This window comes from Mobula birostris, chromosome 8, assembly GCF_030028105.1.
Source record: "Mobula birostris isolate sMobBir1 chromosome 8, sMobBir1.hap1, whole genome shotgun sequence".
Lineage (NCBI taxonomy): Eukaryota > Metazoa > Chordata > Chondrichthyes > Myliobatiformes > Myliobatidae > Mobula > Mobula birostris.
In genome coordinates, this window is record NC_092377.1 from 31,337,088 (window position 1) to 31,353,480 (window position 16,393).

The window sequence follows — 16,393 nt, forward strand, 5'->3', positions numbered from 1 at the left end:
AACTGAAGAAAAGTATATATGGCAGTATTGCACATTCAGACTTTGGATTAAGAATATCTGACAAAATGGATATCCCTGCATACAATGAAGCTCCTATAATATTTCTAAATTCAATAGTCCAATGTATTCCTACGAATGGCGGAACTGGTTTCCCTTCTCCCCATTTTTAATAACCATTCCTATATGCTTTTGAAGCCATCCATTACAATACAGTGGAAGTATAGCAATGAAATCGAGTGATTTTTGTGAATTTTCTGACTGACAGACTAAAATTTACTTGTTTTTAACTATTTTTACTAATAGTTAAAAATGAACCTGTTAGTTACCTGCCTATATAATCAGAGTTAGTTTGAAATGCAGCTAAAAAAGTCCTCTAAGTTATAAGCAGCAAGTCAGCAGTGAATCACTGTTGCTTTACCTCAGCCAGCAAGCAACTTGGAATAAGTAGTAAAAATACACAGATGAACTTGAATCACAAGGGACCACTCGGAAAATCTCAGAAAAGCATTTTGTATCTTTCACCCCATGCCTTCAACATCTTATGCGCTCAACCTAAATGTGAATATAGTTATTAATAAAATATTGCACTATGAATATAGCCTGTGTTCTATGGTTCTTTCACTGTGGCAAACAGAAATAAAATATATATTTTTTTCACTTTGAGCAAAGTGTAAAGCAGGTGATAGTGAGTCACTACCTTGCTAGTTTTTAATTCAGTTGACCTGGATCAAAAGAAACTTGAGAAAGTTGGATATTTTTTCCATTAGATGAAGAAGGATCCATTTCAACTCATCGTGTCAATGCCAAATCACGGGACAGCCTCCAAACCTCAATAAATTCCCCTATGCTCCTTCGATTCTCATTGGCTCTCCCCAGGTTCTATCACTCAATTACCACTAGACATCTTGCCTTGACCAATTAACTCATCAACGCCAATGACTTCGGGATCTGAGAGGAAACTGGAGCACCCAGGAACCCATGAAATCAGAGGCAGAACACGTAATCTTCGCACTTACAGCTCCTAAAGTCAAGATTGAACCAGGGTTGCTGGAGAAGTGGGCTGTGCCATTCACAAAATGTGTCGATTCTGTCAATCTTACATTAACCGACAGGATCATACCTATGATGTTTCTTCAAAATAAACTAAAGTAAACATTTCAAGTAGTTTGCCACAAATATCTAGAAGCTCAAGATGTTCTGATTGCTAGTACATCTAAAAATAATTCTCAGTCATTAAAATTAATCTCTGGCATCTTAGAAAGATGCAGTCAAATGGAGCATGGTGGAAATATTTTTATGTGCAATATGACTTTATTCATTTGTTTAATTCCATATGGCCAATGCACTTTAGTGGCTTAAAAATATATAACAGTAACCACAAATATTGTATGTTTTCATTTTAGTGTGTGGAATCATCAGAATGCAAAATGTATTAACTACAGTCAGTAGTTACTTTGCTGATGTTTTGAAATCTGACTCTTTTTAATCAGCTGGGAATTAAAAGTCAGCCTGATTTTCAATCACACCCTCCCTTCAATGAAGTATTTCTGCTGGGCCCTCATAGTTGACCTTTCACAATGTCTTAAAAGTCTGTTTTAAAATAATTTTCAGTAGAATCTATTTGAGGAATCATTTTCCGGTAGGAGCTGAGGGGAAACCTTCAGGCCTTAGAAATGTCATTGACTTAATCGGTTTCTCCGTTATTGTTTTAAGAATTATAATGTGCACTTCTTTCTCTTTGATATTTTTAAATTTTCTTGTATGTTTGGTAGGTTATCCCCTACCCTTCGGTGAAAATGAACACGATGACTTTACATAACAAGTCTTCCATTTTCATAATACCCATCACAGAATAGTGCAGCACGTAAACAGGCTTTTAGCTCTAATGTAATTATAATTCTTAATGAGAAAGTCCTTTACCATTCTTCCTTCATGTGTTTTTAAAGAAAACCTATCAACTGTGATACCTTTCACGTGTTTTTTTTAACCTACAACTTAATTCCATTTCTGCATCCTATTACTGCTTTTTATAATTTGATTGGGCCCCATATCTCAGGATGAGTTGTCATTGGAGACAGTCCAGAGGACTTTCACAAGGAAGATTCTGGGAATGAAGAGGTTAACATATGAGGAATGTTTGGCAGCTTTGGGCCTGTACTCACTGGAACTTAGAAGAATGTGGGGGGATCTCATTGAAACCTACTGAATGTTGAAAGGACTAGATAGAATAGATGAGGAGAGGATGTTTCCTATGGTTGGTATATCCAGTACTAGAGGGCACAGCCTCAAAACTGAAGGGCAACCTTTTAGAACAGAGGTAAGGAGGAATACTTTTGAGTCAGAGAGTAGTGAATCTGTGGAATGCTCTGCTCTGCTACAGACTGTGGTGGAAGCCAAGTCTGTGGGTTTACTTAAGGCGGAAGTTGATCGTTTCCTGATTGGTCGGGACATCAAAGGATATGGTGAGAAGGCAGGTGTATGGAGTTGAGTGGGATCCGGGATCAGTCATGATGGAATGGTGGAGCAGACTTGGTGGGCTGAATAGCATAATTCTGCTCCTATGTCATATGGTCTTATGATTGTTGACCTACTATCAAATGGCATACGTAAGATATGTGTCTGCAGTGGATTCTTAGCTCCCAACAGTGTGCACTGTGGAGAATATAGTCTGAAAGCTGTGAAGCAGAAGGCGCTTAAATACAGTGTGATCAATTTAGTCAAAGGTTCTTCTCACAATATACAGGATGGAAAATGACATGAATATTGTCACACAGATTTACACACACTACAGTTCTTCTTCGTTAAAAAGGTAACATTTAAACTGGTTTAATATATTTACAAATCTGGCAGTTTTAACCAAGTCACCTATCTTTGCTTTGACTGTGAGTTTTGTAGTTATAATGGTGTGCTGAGCTTACTGATGTTGATAGCATCGATTTTGTGACTCGAGGCATCAACTTAATGTTTCTTAGTCATGTTCTGGATTCTTCATCATCTGTAGGACTCACTGCAACCAGATATTCAAACTGATCATCTTCAATATTTCTCACCAACAAAATAACTCTTGGAGTTGTATCTCTCCATTGTCACCTTGATAGCTCATCTTCTCCCTTCTGACATAACTAGTCAGTACACCTAAATTTCTCATGTAAATTGAATCTCCTCCCAATACAGCATGTTTGCTCATTCCTTTTTCTCCGTTCCTTCATCTCTGCCATGCCTGTTCCCCAAATGAGGATTTCCTTTCCAGGACATCAGAAATATCCTCCTCCTTCAAAAAATGGGGTTTCCTCTCCTCCACCATTGAATCTGCCTTCACCCACATCTCTTTCATTTCCCAGGCATTGCCTTTTCTAGTTTCTTCATCTCCCCTGCATCTGTTCCCAGGATGAGTCTTTCCTTTCAAGATCAGAAATGTCCTCTTTCTTCACCTGCATCTCCTCCATTTCCCAGACACCTGCACTCACCCCATCTTCCAACCACCTTAAGAGTGATGGAGTCTTAAAGTCTCCAAGAGTCGCCACATCCAATACCTCATTCTCTGCAACTTCTGCCATCTTCAAACGGACCCTATGACCAATCACCTTTATCTTCCCCCCACCCACTTTCTGCCTACACCCGATTGCACCCTCCGTCCTTCCCATGTCTATTTGTCCCTCCCCACTAATCTCCCTCCTGGCACTTATCCTTGCAAGTGGCAGAGGTGTTCCTTTCGCCTCCCCTCTCCCCTCCACTCAGGCCACAAGCAGACTTTCCAAGTGAGGCAACACTTCACATGTGAATCTGTTGGGCTCGCCCACTGTATCTGGTCTGCCGGTGTGACCTCCTGTGCAATGGTGAGACCCGACCTAGACTGGGGGACCACTTTGTCGAGTGCCTCAGCTCCATCCACAAAAAGCAGAATTTCCCAGTGGCCAACCATTTCAATTCCTATTTTCATTCATGTTTTGACATGTCGGTCCACGGCCTCCCCTTCCGCCATGATGAGGCCACTCTCAAGTTGGAGGAACAACACCTCATACTTGGTCTAGGTAGCCTCTAACCTGTTGGCATGAACATCGATTTCTCCAACTAGTGATAATGTTTCCCTTCTCCCTTCCCTCTTCTTCAATTCCCCATCCTGGCTTCTCACTTTATTATTTATTTGTTTGTTTGTTTAGTGATACAACCGTGGAGTGGGCCCTTCCAGCCCTTTGAGCCACACCACCCCAGCAACCTCCCAACAAACCCAATTAACCCTAACATAATCATGGAACAATAATGCCTTTGGACTGCAGGAGTAAACCAGAGGACCCGGAGAAAATCCATGCATTCCACAGGGAGGAGGTACAGAGACTCCATACAGAACATCACCGGAACTGAATTCCAAACTCCAGGACACCCTGACCTGTAATAGTGTCACGCTAACCACTAGGCTACCGTGGCCTCTTCTCCTCACCTGCCAATCACCTCTGCCTGGTGCCCCTCCTTCTTTTCTTTCTCCCATGATGCACTCTCCTTTCAGATTCTTTCTTCTCCAACCCTTTGCCTCTTCCTCTTATCACCCCCCCCCAGCCTCTTACTTCATCACTCACCTGGCTTCACCTATCACCTTCTAGCTGGTCCTCCTCACTCTTCGCCTTTCCCTTCCAGTCCTTATGAAAATTCTCGGCCCAAAACATTGACTGTTTATTCATTTCTATAGTTGCTACCTGGGCCGCTGAGTTCCGCCAGCATTTTGAGTGTGTTGCTTTGGATTTTCAATTTCTGTGGGATCTCTTGTGTTTAAGTTTTTTTTAATGGTTTACCATGTTTTTCCATGTTCCCTTCATATTTGACTGAGCCAGATCTGAAGCATCACAAGTTTTCAGTTACTGGTGTTTCACAGGAGTGCACCCTGTAATGGAGCGTTATATTATTCTGGAGGATAAAAGAAATACAGCAATTTGATACATCATGAAGCTTCCATGACTTGTTTCTTTAGTGCCTTCCTTATGGTACATAGATATTCAGCTTCCCCATTTGAGGTTAGATAGTAAGGGGAAGTAAAGTGGCTTTTTATTCAATTTCATTTCATGAATTAGTTAAGCCATTATCTGATGCAACTTCCTCAGGAAGGCCACATGTTACAAAACTGGAACTGGGTTCTGTTTTTGTGATTTTGAACAGACTAGATGGGCATGACCTCACATCCTTACCTAAATCCATTTGAGTATCTGTCAATCTGCACCAAAAACATCCTCCCTGCACTTTGGACGTTAGAACCTACATGAATAAGCTCTCTTGGAAACTTCCATGCTCTAACACATGCTGGTGGTGGTTGTGCTCTGCAGTCCAGGCCAATGGTATATTCTGCTAGCCAGTTTTACTAAATTCTTGTGTCATGCCATGCCAAAAGACAAAAGCTCAAGATAATGTCTTCACATTCACTGTAACTAAATGTTTGGAATGGGGTGCTTCTGTCATTCTGCTTTATAGTCCTTTAGCTGTAATCACTCTGACCCCATATAATACAGTTCTGATTTGTGATAGAAAGGCATTAACTTAACTGCCCATAGTGCACTGATACACTCCTTTCAAAACTTCACCCTTGCTATTTTCATTGCTGTAATGCATCAATATGAGGCAGAGCACCCTCCACATCATTTTGCTTATATTCCTTATATCTGAAGTCAGAATCATGTTGAGACAGAATGTAGCACCTTGATATTTGTGAGCTCACACTGTGTGATTAGGGATCTGGATCCAAGAATGGGCAACAAAAGGATTATGGTCAGTAATCACAGTCAATGGTCTCACTGGCAAGAATTATTAAAGCCACAAGATTCCAAATATATTTGTTTCTTTCTTTCTTCATTTTAACAAGCATTAATACTCTGGTGGCCATTGCTTGAGTCTGTGTTGATAACATCCATTTCAAACAAGTTCTAGCCTATTTTTAAAGGCTATAATTCACCAAAGAGGATTTGCTGCTAAGGTTCTCCTTACAAAGACTGTAGACTTTCTGCTGGCCCTTTCCCCTATGGATGTGCTATGGTTTATCAGTTGTTAATGAGCAATGTCAGTACTTTTTCCAGGTTGTGCAGAAACCTGGCATAATATTGAACAGTACCTAAAAATGACTGAATTTCAGCAAATGCTGAGGGTTTTCTGCATTTTACACCAACTACAACTTTTTTTTTTAACTGGCATATATTCCAGATCAAATAAGTCACTTCCTTCTGCATTAGGTTGTGTTTGCTTTTTTGGGGATTGACATTATTCTAATAGAGCCTTTTGAACATCTTCTTCATTATCTAAAGATTATCCATTTCTCTGGCCATTAGGAAGTCTTCCTGATTGCGTGTAGCATCTTATTCATGATCACTTGAAATATTACTGATTGTGACTTTACATCATAAATTGTCTTAGAATACGACATGTATGAGTGTTAATTGACAGATGGCGTTGGCTCTTTATATCCAGGGTAAGCTAACAGTGGCATGGGTCAGGACCTGCAAAATGAAGATTTTGGCCCTACTCAATCAGCATTCAGATTCAGAAGGGCATTTTTCATCCTCTACAGCTTGGTTAAGAACCACTCTATAATCTCTATGGAGTTGGGCTCTCTTATCCGCATTGTCCAGTCACTTGGCGCCATTCACACTAACACATTGTTAAAGTTTGTTGAACTCCTCCCCTCAGCAATTTAAGTGATAAAATTGGCTTGACATTTGATTTTAAGTGAAAATGAGCATGGTACCCTTGAGAGTTCATATATGAATTCTTCAACATATCTTTATATTGCTTCAGAGTTTAAATATAGTTATGATGTCTTCATATAAATGCTTCATCAATCCGCCCTCAGTTCTCTCAGTTCCTTTTGTTCCAGCAGAGTTGATCTGTTTGTATAACCTGATCCAATTATTATTAAGGACAAAGAACAGCACAGCACATAAGCAGCCCCTTAGCCCATGGTGTCTGTGCCAAGCATGATGCCAGATGAAACTGGTCCTATCTGCCTGGGCAGGATCATATCAGATTCATTACAACTGACTTGAAATTTGTTGTTATTCGACAGCAGTACAATGCAAAGACAGAAATATCTATAAATTACAAAAATAAGCAAATAAATCCCAAAAAAAGAATATTGATGTTCATGGACAATTTAGAAATCTGATGTGAAAATGAAGAAGCTGTTCCTAAGTCATTGAGTATGGGTCTTCAGGCTCCTGTTCCTCCTCCCTGTTGGTAGTTCCTGTGTTTGTCTAAATGACTCTTATGTCTGCTTCTTGGTAATGGCTCTTTACCAAAATTGTTAATATACACAACATGTTGATGTCCTGATTAAGGGTTGTAGAAAGGATTTAAAGAATGACGGATCAGGCATAACTCTGTTAAATGGCAGAGCAGACTTGGGGAGCTGATTGGCCTATTCCTGTTCCTGTTCTTTATTTTTGATCTAATGGTGTTTCTAATCTCTGTCTGTGTTGGGTTTAAATAGCCGTACAGGTTTTCTGTTCTTTTGAGGCAGTCCCTTGGGTGCCAAGTATAACTTGTTTTTGATCAGACGAAGTTGCCTGTTTGTAACTATTATTGTGGCTGTTGTGCACCATCTAAATAGACTGTGGCCTAAGTCCATTAGTCGGAAGATCCAAACTGCTGCTTGGACTTAGCACGCACATATACATCTGAGCATGTACTAACCACACACAGATACACTCATGTGGGCACAAAATATATCCTGTTGTCCACTCTCTTTTCCACACTTCCCCCTCCATGCTCCAGACTCATCACCTCATCATCTCCCTTCCCCATGCTCCATTTTGCTAATTCTTCTCCATCTTTGTCCCTCCTTCCAGTACCACTTCCCTCAGTACCATCTCCACTCCCCAAACCCTTCCCTGGAAGCCACTATCAGTAAGCACATCAACTAGTGAGAGTCATTTAATGGAATTCTGCTGTGTAAAAGGAACTGAATGATGCCAGGATAAGAACTGGTGGTCAGTGCAGGAACTACATAATTATCACAATAAGTGGGTCCGATTAAATGGCTGGTAGTCTGCCAAAATGAGTGGCGAGTGGTCAGGCGTATCTCGAAGGCTGCGCTGCAGAGACATACAGATTTCACATTGAATAAATTCGCAGTAATTTTCAACCTCACAAAGTAGCATCGAGTGGCCCCGCATTAGATATCTTCCCCAATACGCACTGTAATTAGTATTTCAAATATGCGTGATCATTTTATAAAGGATTGTGAAGAATACAACTCCTTCTTATTTGTTTATGTCATCCTTTTTCCTCTTTGGCACAGACATAACGTCAGCTTTCACAGACTGCAGTGTAAATCTGTAAAACCTGTTTCAGAGCCAGTAATTACTAGTAATATATCCTTTCCTTTCTTTAGATAATGATAATATATCTGTGGGCCTATAACCTCCAGCACCACGCATGCAGCTCAGAGGGATTAGTAAATCACATTCTGACCCTTTACTATTTCCTCCCACTTCTTTTATAAGCCTGGTTTATCCAAACTTGTCTTTTTATCCATTTTAAAGTTGCTGGACTCCTTAATATTTCTTGTCTACGTCTATTTATTTTACACTCTCTTTTCACGACCATGTCTATATTGATGCCTCTTCCCTTCTTCCCTGAAGACAGACAGACACAAAACGCTAATTTAAAATCAATCGTTCTCAGCTTTCTATATACAGATGGGTAAAGTTTTCCCGAATACATTCAGGAATTCTTTACACTCTGTTTCTATCACAACTTCTGTCGGAGTTATTGGATTCCTCTGTCATTGACCTTTGAATAATGTACTTGGTTGAAAATTGTCCAGAGATTTTCTCTTCTACCATCTTCTGAACAAGAAACTTTACATCTTCCCAGCAGTGCTATTTTTACTTTGTTGACCCTTAATTCAGGATTCTTTTTGTTGATCTCGGTATATCATTACCCCCTCGCCCCCCCCCAACAGCTAAACATCTGTCCTTAACCATTATTGCTTGACCACCTTTTTTTTTGTTACCTTATCCCATATGAAAACAATAAAGCAGAATGCCTTAAGTCATTTCAGTAATTGGTGGAAGTCTGTGACCTGTGCACATACACTTTTATTTCCCAGGCTTTTTGCATTAAATTTTGAATCATTAAGCAATTTTTTTCTTTCTTGCCATTATTTTCACAGCCTTCCAAACTCCCTGATCAATCCTCGTCCTTCAAGATGCGACTTGATCTCTTATCTTCTAAAAGTGGGTTCAGGTTCTGAACATGAGAAATCTGCAGATGCCGGAAATTCAAAGCAACACACACACACACACACACACACACACAATGCTGGAGGAACTCAGCAGGTCCTATGGAAATAAATAAAACAGTCAACATTTCAAGCTGAGACCCTTGTTCAGGACTGAGAAGGAAGGGGGAAGATGCCAGAATAAAATGCTGGGGGGATGGGAAGGAGGCTAGCTGGAAGATGATAGGTGAAGCCCGGTGGGTGGGCAAGGTCAAGGGCTGGAGAAGAAGGAATCTGACAGGAGAGGAGAGTGGACCATAGGAGAAAGGGAATCTGAGAGGAAAGGAGAGTGGTTGTTGTTTGTTAGTGAAGTTTACACTCTCCTCAGCAGCACAAGCAAACCTTCCCAAGGGGAAATGAGCCTGGTCTTTGGGATAGAAACCATGCAGCTTCTACAGATCCCACCTCTCCCAGAAATGGTCCTGTGCTCCAAAATACCATGCCATTATCTTCCCATTTCTGCACTTAGTGGCACAATGCACTGCAAATAATCTAGAGATTATTATCTTTGAGAAATATTTTAACCTTAGTCATTCATTGATCATTTGAGGGAAACCAACATTGCATATATCATAGAGTCAAAGAGCTACACAGAACAGAAACAAGCCCTTATGCACAGCTGGGTCATGATTAGCAAGGTACATACGTGAACCTGTTCCATTCGTGTTCACATGGTCCCTATCCCTCAAAGCCTCTCCTAGCAATAAACCTGTCAAGATGTCTTTTAACATAATCGAATCTGCCTCTACCATCTCCTCTGGTAGTTCGTTCCAATGCGCCCATGACGGTATGGGTGAAAAATGCACCTTCTGGTGCTCTTTAAATCTTTCCTCTCTCACCTTGAACCTAAGCCCTTTAGTTTTAGATGTCTCTACTCTGGGCAATAGACTGTGATTCTGTACTGCCAATGAACACCTTCTTGCATTCATGTATAGTTGTCTTCTGAATGTTTCTGTTTTTGTCCTCTGCTTTGACAATATTATTCATCCTAGAAGCATATGAAATGAAAGGATTCCACTCTTTGCCATGGTCAGCAAGATTCACAAAATAACCACTTGATAAATCTTTAAATTACTAATCTACTTCTCCTTGTCAATGAAGCAGGGATTTAATATTATCAGTGCCTGTATCAGATACTTGAAATCCCTTTCTGTTTGGTTTTGTCCAAGTTATATCTGCCTGGGCTCAGAAGTGTGGCTTTAACTGCAAAAGTTTCCAAGACATTTTTTTAATTTGTCAGATTAAAAAGTGTGAATCGAAATCACGTTGTCAGCTCTACAATTGCGCGTTAACTTACTTTCAAGTTCTGTTTTTTTTTAGCCCGTTTTCTTTGTGCCGCTTGGTTTCTAAACCCATTTTTATGTTTCATCAATCACACCCAAGTAAGTTCAGGCCAAAATTTAGTTGGTGGGCCTTTGAATGCTTGAATGCAAAGGCCTAGTTGTTTATCTTGCTGGTAAAGAGGATGGTGTGATCTCAATCTAAAAAATGATGATCTCATTGTTCATTTTACCAGTGATTAGGTGGTCTATTAGAGATTTGACAAGGGCGAAAATGATCAGCTTCACCAAATAGTCAGCTCCTGTCAAGCAATATTATATTAAAACATGGTTTTAATCTGAGTGGAGGAAATTCCGGTCTACCTGCCAGTTTGATGGACAGTTATCATTCATGATCAGAAATGGATAAAATTTAATTCAGTTTTCTAAATAAGCAAAATATGACATCGCTGGTGTTGTCCCCTTTAATCTCTATTGTTACTTCCATAGGAATGAATCAAATTGCAATGTGTTGTCTCCTGTTTATCTCTGCAGCTTAATTGTCATGTGTCTGCATTAACTAGGTTCATTGGGTGTAGTATTTTGTTATTGATCACTTACTTAGCATTTCCGATTTTCAGGAAAAAAATATGATGCCAAATTAAAAAATGATCTCTTAAATATCCATCCATTCCGTGAAGGCGTTTTCCACCCTGTATCCAACCAGTTAAGATGAAAAGCTGCGGCGTTCCTGTTTAAAGGTTCAAAAATACTCAGTAACAAAGCATTTTATCAGCTGGATTGCATCTCTGGATTCCTGGGCAACAGGTGGAGGGATATTGAAGAGACTATTTTCACTTTGTGTGTACATGCTAGACAAAATTTTCGCTGGGAAGAGAAATGATGATAAAGTATAATGCATGGTACCATGGTACCATTATTTACCCTGTTATTATTACTTACCTGTGTAATTACCTCTATTTTAATAATTCAGCTTCACAGGTCTAAGCAATGATAAAAAAAATTCTCCAAACACAAGACTGGACTAACATTTGAAGAAGGTAAGTATACACCCTGAGCAAGTAAGAATTTTTACGTTTTTGAGGAGAGCTTGAAATTAATGTCATGACTTGCACAACAGATTTGTGAAATGTGAAATTGGGACATTTCTGCTTTAGGAAATAAGTATTTAAAGTTCCTTGCTTTATAAAGCACATTGTTGCTTCCGCACAGGGGAAGTCAGCCTGAGGGGGTGGGAGGGAATAATGTGGGCTGGGTGAAGAGAGGTGAATAACCATACATGGGTTTTGCGGAAAGAGGTTCCTGAACATGAGAGCAGGCCGATCGCATTGCCTGACTACATGGGATCTCAAGGCCCCCTGATCAGTGGCAATATTCTATAAATTGCATCGAAGAATTTATGAACTGCAGTACCAATTATTCAACTTGTACTGAGGACCATCAGCAATAAACTTCTATATGAATAAGATGATTTTTAACATGTACGATGATATCCCATGTGCTTAATTTAAATTATGCATTACTCACTACTTTCAGACTGATGGATGCCTTGTTAAACTGTGAGGTAATTATCAACATCAGAAGTCCTAACATGTGATCTTATTTCTGTTTGTAAGTAATTAATGGATGATACACATACTAATGACATCATCATATGTAGGAAATATGCAGGGGAAATGATATCAGTGTTAGGATGAATCACAGCTGTATGTGGCCAATCCTTCAAATAAGCATGTGTTCAAATGGAAATGATTATAAATAGTTCAAGACATGCTCATCTTCTGCCATTCACACGCAAGACATGATCATTAGTTTCTAATCCATTTTCTAAACTTGTTTCTATTTGCACGTAGCAGGAATCCTGAGTGAATTCAACATAGATCATATACTGAAAGAAATGTGTTCATGGGATGGAACACTGAATGATCACTGCAAGTTGTAAACAATACATACAGTAGTTCAATCACTTGGAAGCCCATCCAAGCAAACATTACAAAGCAATCAGGAACTGTCTTGTCTGCATTACTTACATCCAAACAGCAAATGAAAGGGAAGTTTCATCAATATGAAGGTATTAAGAAGCCCACATTGAAGAGGGTAAAAGAAATGATCAAGCAATCAAGCAGAGATAGTTATGCAATGCCTGGCTTTGATTTATAACTCTTCATTTCAAGCATTGGGGTAAAGCAGAAAAGTAAACAGGTGAGGATTCTGCCAGATTCTCCCAACTCTTGAAGATTTCTGCATCAGTTTATAATAACCAAAGATTTAATAGTGGTACTCTTACAGAAGTACAAATTTAAAGCGAATAACAAAAGGTAAAGGGGGTGTTCAAATGCTAGATACACAGACAGCAGTATAATCAGAGTTTACTGTTTGACAGTATGATAGAAACCATATTAACCTGGACATTCAAAAGGAGTTTGGATGGGCATTTGAGGGAAAATGATTCACAAAACTATGGGGAAAGGGTGGTGGTGTTGGTGGGAGATAGGTGGCGAAATGGGACTGACTGGATTCCTCTACAGCTTGTGGGACTCACCCAGCACAGAGTCAGGTCTGGGCTGCTCACTGGGAGTCACCATACCCTCAACCCCATGAGGTCAGCTTCTATCCACTCTGGACACCCACCTGAGATCATGGCACCAGCTGCCATGCTACCTTGCCAGGGCTGTGTCTGCCGGATCTGCTGCTGGTCTGAGTTCATTGAGGATCACATGCATGTGGTGTCAACTTTCCAATCCTGATTGGTTACAGAATGGATTTTTTCTTTGAATGATCCAATCAGGAGGAGGTAGGACTATCAAGAAACTGCTGCAAACCACCTGCCCTGCCTTAGGGGTACTACTAGTGATTGTCAATCTTTTGCTTGGACCATCAAGTGCAAACCTTTGTCCTCATTATCTCCTTACAATCTAGGAGAGAACCATTCAACCGATTGAGTATACGGCTGCTCTTAGAGCATTCTCATCAATCCTATTCCCACACAAATTTCTCTGTAATCTACTCCCTCTCACGTGTCCCTCTCATCAGCTCCCCCTTCACCTCCTACCACCCACCTACATTGAGAGAGATTTACAGGAGCCAATTAACTTTCTAATATGACTTGAGATAGGGGAGGAGAGCAGAACACCCAGAGGAAATCCAGCTGGTGACAGGGAGAACATACAAACTCCACACAGACAGCAGTAGAAGTCAGGACCAGACCCAGGAGACTGGGTCTCTGTGACAGCAGCAGTAATCCTGCAGTGTTGTGCTGATCTTGCCAATCAGAAGAGGAAGGCTTGAATACATTGAAAAAAACACACAGGAGGTATTGAAGTTGTTAGCAAAGTGCAAGGGAGAAAGCAGGTTCACAAATGGAACAGGGAATACTTTGTGGAAGAGCTGCGCGAATGATGGGATTTGTGACTTTATATGTGACTTAAATGATCAGCCTCTGGTTAAAATAAAATACTGAATGTTTCATGTAAGTCACCCTTGCAGAACAGTCCAATTTGAAAATCTAACCCACTCTATAATAAAGAACTATGTGTCATTGCTCCAGAGAGCACCAGATGCATTTGACTGTCTGGGTGGCCTCTTGCTGTGCAATAATGATTCTGTAATTCTAAATATCTACTAGGTATTATAATTATTACGTTGGAGTAAATGAAGGCAATTTGTGGGAATGATTTCCTTTGGGAGCAGCTTGTGAATTTATGGCATGTTCCTGCTACCAAGAGAGTCATAGCGTAATGATTCAAGTTCCCAATCATTGTCTCACAATTTCAGAGTTTCTGCCTCCACATTCACTGAAAGGTCTCATTGAAAGTTTCATTCTTTAGTTCCTGATTTGGAAGTGGTTTTAGACTGATACTCCATTAGCCTTTTGATTCTTTTTTTTTTCTGTACTTATGTGAATTGTGTACACTTCTGGATACAGAATTCAATTTTGATTCTTTAAATTTTTGTCTCTCTCAATTACTTGTACAGTTAAAAAAAAGACAATTTATTTTAAGCGCTGATGGCTGTCATATTCTGTGACAGCTGCACTGCTAAAGTTTGGACATAAACTGTTATTGCAAGTATTGGGAGATCTCCAATCAGGGAAATGCTTTTTACTGTATCTACATTGTTCTACACAACTCTAGTTATATCACCCCGCAACTTTCGAAACTCAAGGAAATAGCACCTGGTTGTCCCATTCTGCCTTTGTGTTTTAAGCCCTGATAAATTCAGTCTATATCCTCAAGACTACTATCCTCATATGTGCACTGACATATAGTTTCCCAAACTGAATATATTATTCAAGATGGGAGTCTGACTGAATCCCTGTTCAACTCAAATTCAACTTCAGTATATTTCATTCCTGCCCACTTGAGAATAAGGCGTTTTAAGTATATTTTGAACCCATGATTAGTGTTAGTATCATTTGTAAACTTAAGTGGCTTTGCTCCTCTAATTTCTAATCACTTGGCATGAAGTAAATATTAGAACATGTTTCTCTTGGATCCAAAATGTAGATTGTTTTCTTCATACTGCCCTTCATCTCTGGCAGTCCATTTCTGTTGAGACCAACACAGAAACAATTACAAGAATTCTTGATACATACGTACTCCTCCTTGAGCCACTGCTCATTAATGATATTACAGTGAGCTAGGATAGCTCTTAACTCTATCCGAGCCCAGCTGTGCTGAAGGTACAAGTTGGAAGTGTCCAACCAAAATGTTCTGCCTTTGCAATAAAATAATAATTTTACATATATAATCAGTATTATATATAGTGTCACTCACAGCATCAAAGAGCACCTGGGCCAGGTGATCCTGCTTCGAGTTTGTTAGAGAACAATTATGTTTATCTCAGATTTCAGCAAATACTGGTAAATAAGGCTCATAGTATCCCATATGAAATATTATCGCTAATGAAGAAAGATCATGTCAATGAACCTTAATGCAATGATGATTAATAATTGTGTACGGGAAAATATATAATATAATCATACAATGCACATTCACATTACTGAAATGCTGTAAGTGAATTCTGAGTGAAGAGGGCGCCTGCTCAGAGACGCTTTTCTGCAAGGGCAACTTCCTCCTAGGAGTGCAGAATGTACCACTGCAAATTCAAAGCAAGGCAGGCATACTCTTCGTCCTGACGAAGGGTCTCGGCCTGAAACGTCAACATGCACCTCTTCCTAGAGATGCTGCCTGGCCTGCTGTGTTCACCAGCAACTTTGACGTGTGTTGCTCATATTTAAGGGTTATCATTTGGAGTATCTATACAAGTGAATGATTAAAAAGAAAGATATTCTTTTCTTATCATTAGAGTAATCCCTGTGTAGTTAAATACAAACTGTCAACTACATCTTTATGGAGTAATTGTGTACTGCTTATCATTCTCATAATCCATTTTGTGTATCCAAATGTCCTATTACTAACTGTTTGACTTCACTTACAGAGTGTATAAATAGGGGTAAATGGCATGGATAGTTCTGTTGTTTTGCTGTTTCATGCTCCTACTGTTTGTTTTCAATTATCCTGATGTATGCCTGATGCCTGATGTACATCTCTAAAATTACTCAATGCAACTTTGAACTAAATTCCAATATGTGGAGTATTTAAATCAAACAAAGTCTAAAAAAGCAGTTAGGCAGACCAAAATACCTTTGTCCTATTCATAATTTCTGCTCCAAATTTATAAATAATAACCTAATTAAATCATTGCATCAACATAGTGAACGATAACCAGCCTGATCAATTTTAGTTAAGGCATGTGTCTGTGTTGAAATGGTGTTGGCACATCATGGAGGCGCAAATTCAAGTTGATGGTCATGTCCATTTAAGAAGGGATTAAATACTTCCTGGGTATTTTCAAA

The 16,393-nt window shown here is 39.6% G+C and overlaps 1 protein-coding gene across 1 annotated transcript in view; it reads left to right on the forward strand.

The window, feature by feature from the left end:
* LOC140201215 (potassium channel subfamily K member 12-like) overlaps positions 1-16,393 on the forward strand; it is a 146,131-nt gene that overhangs the window by 69,210 nt on the left and 60,528 nt on the right. The gene's annotated exons all lie outside the window — the stretch shown is intronic.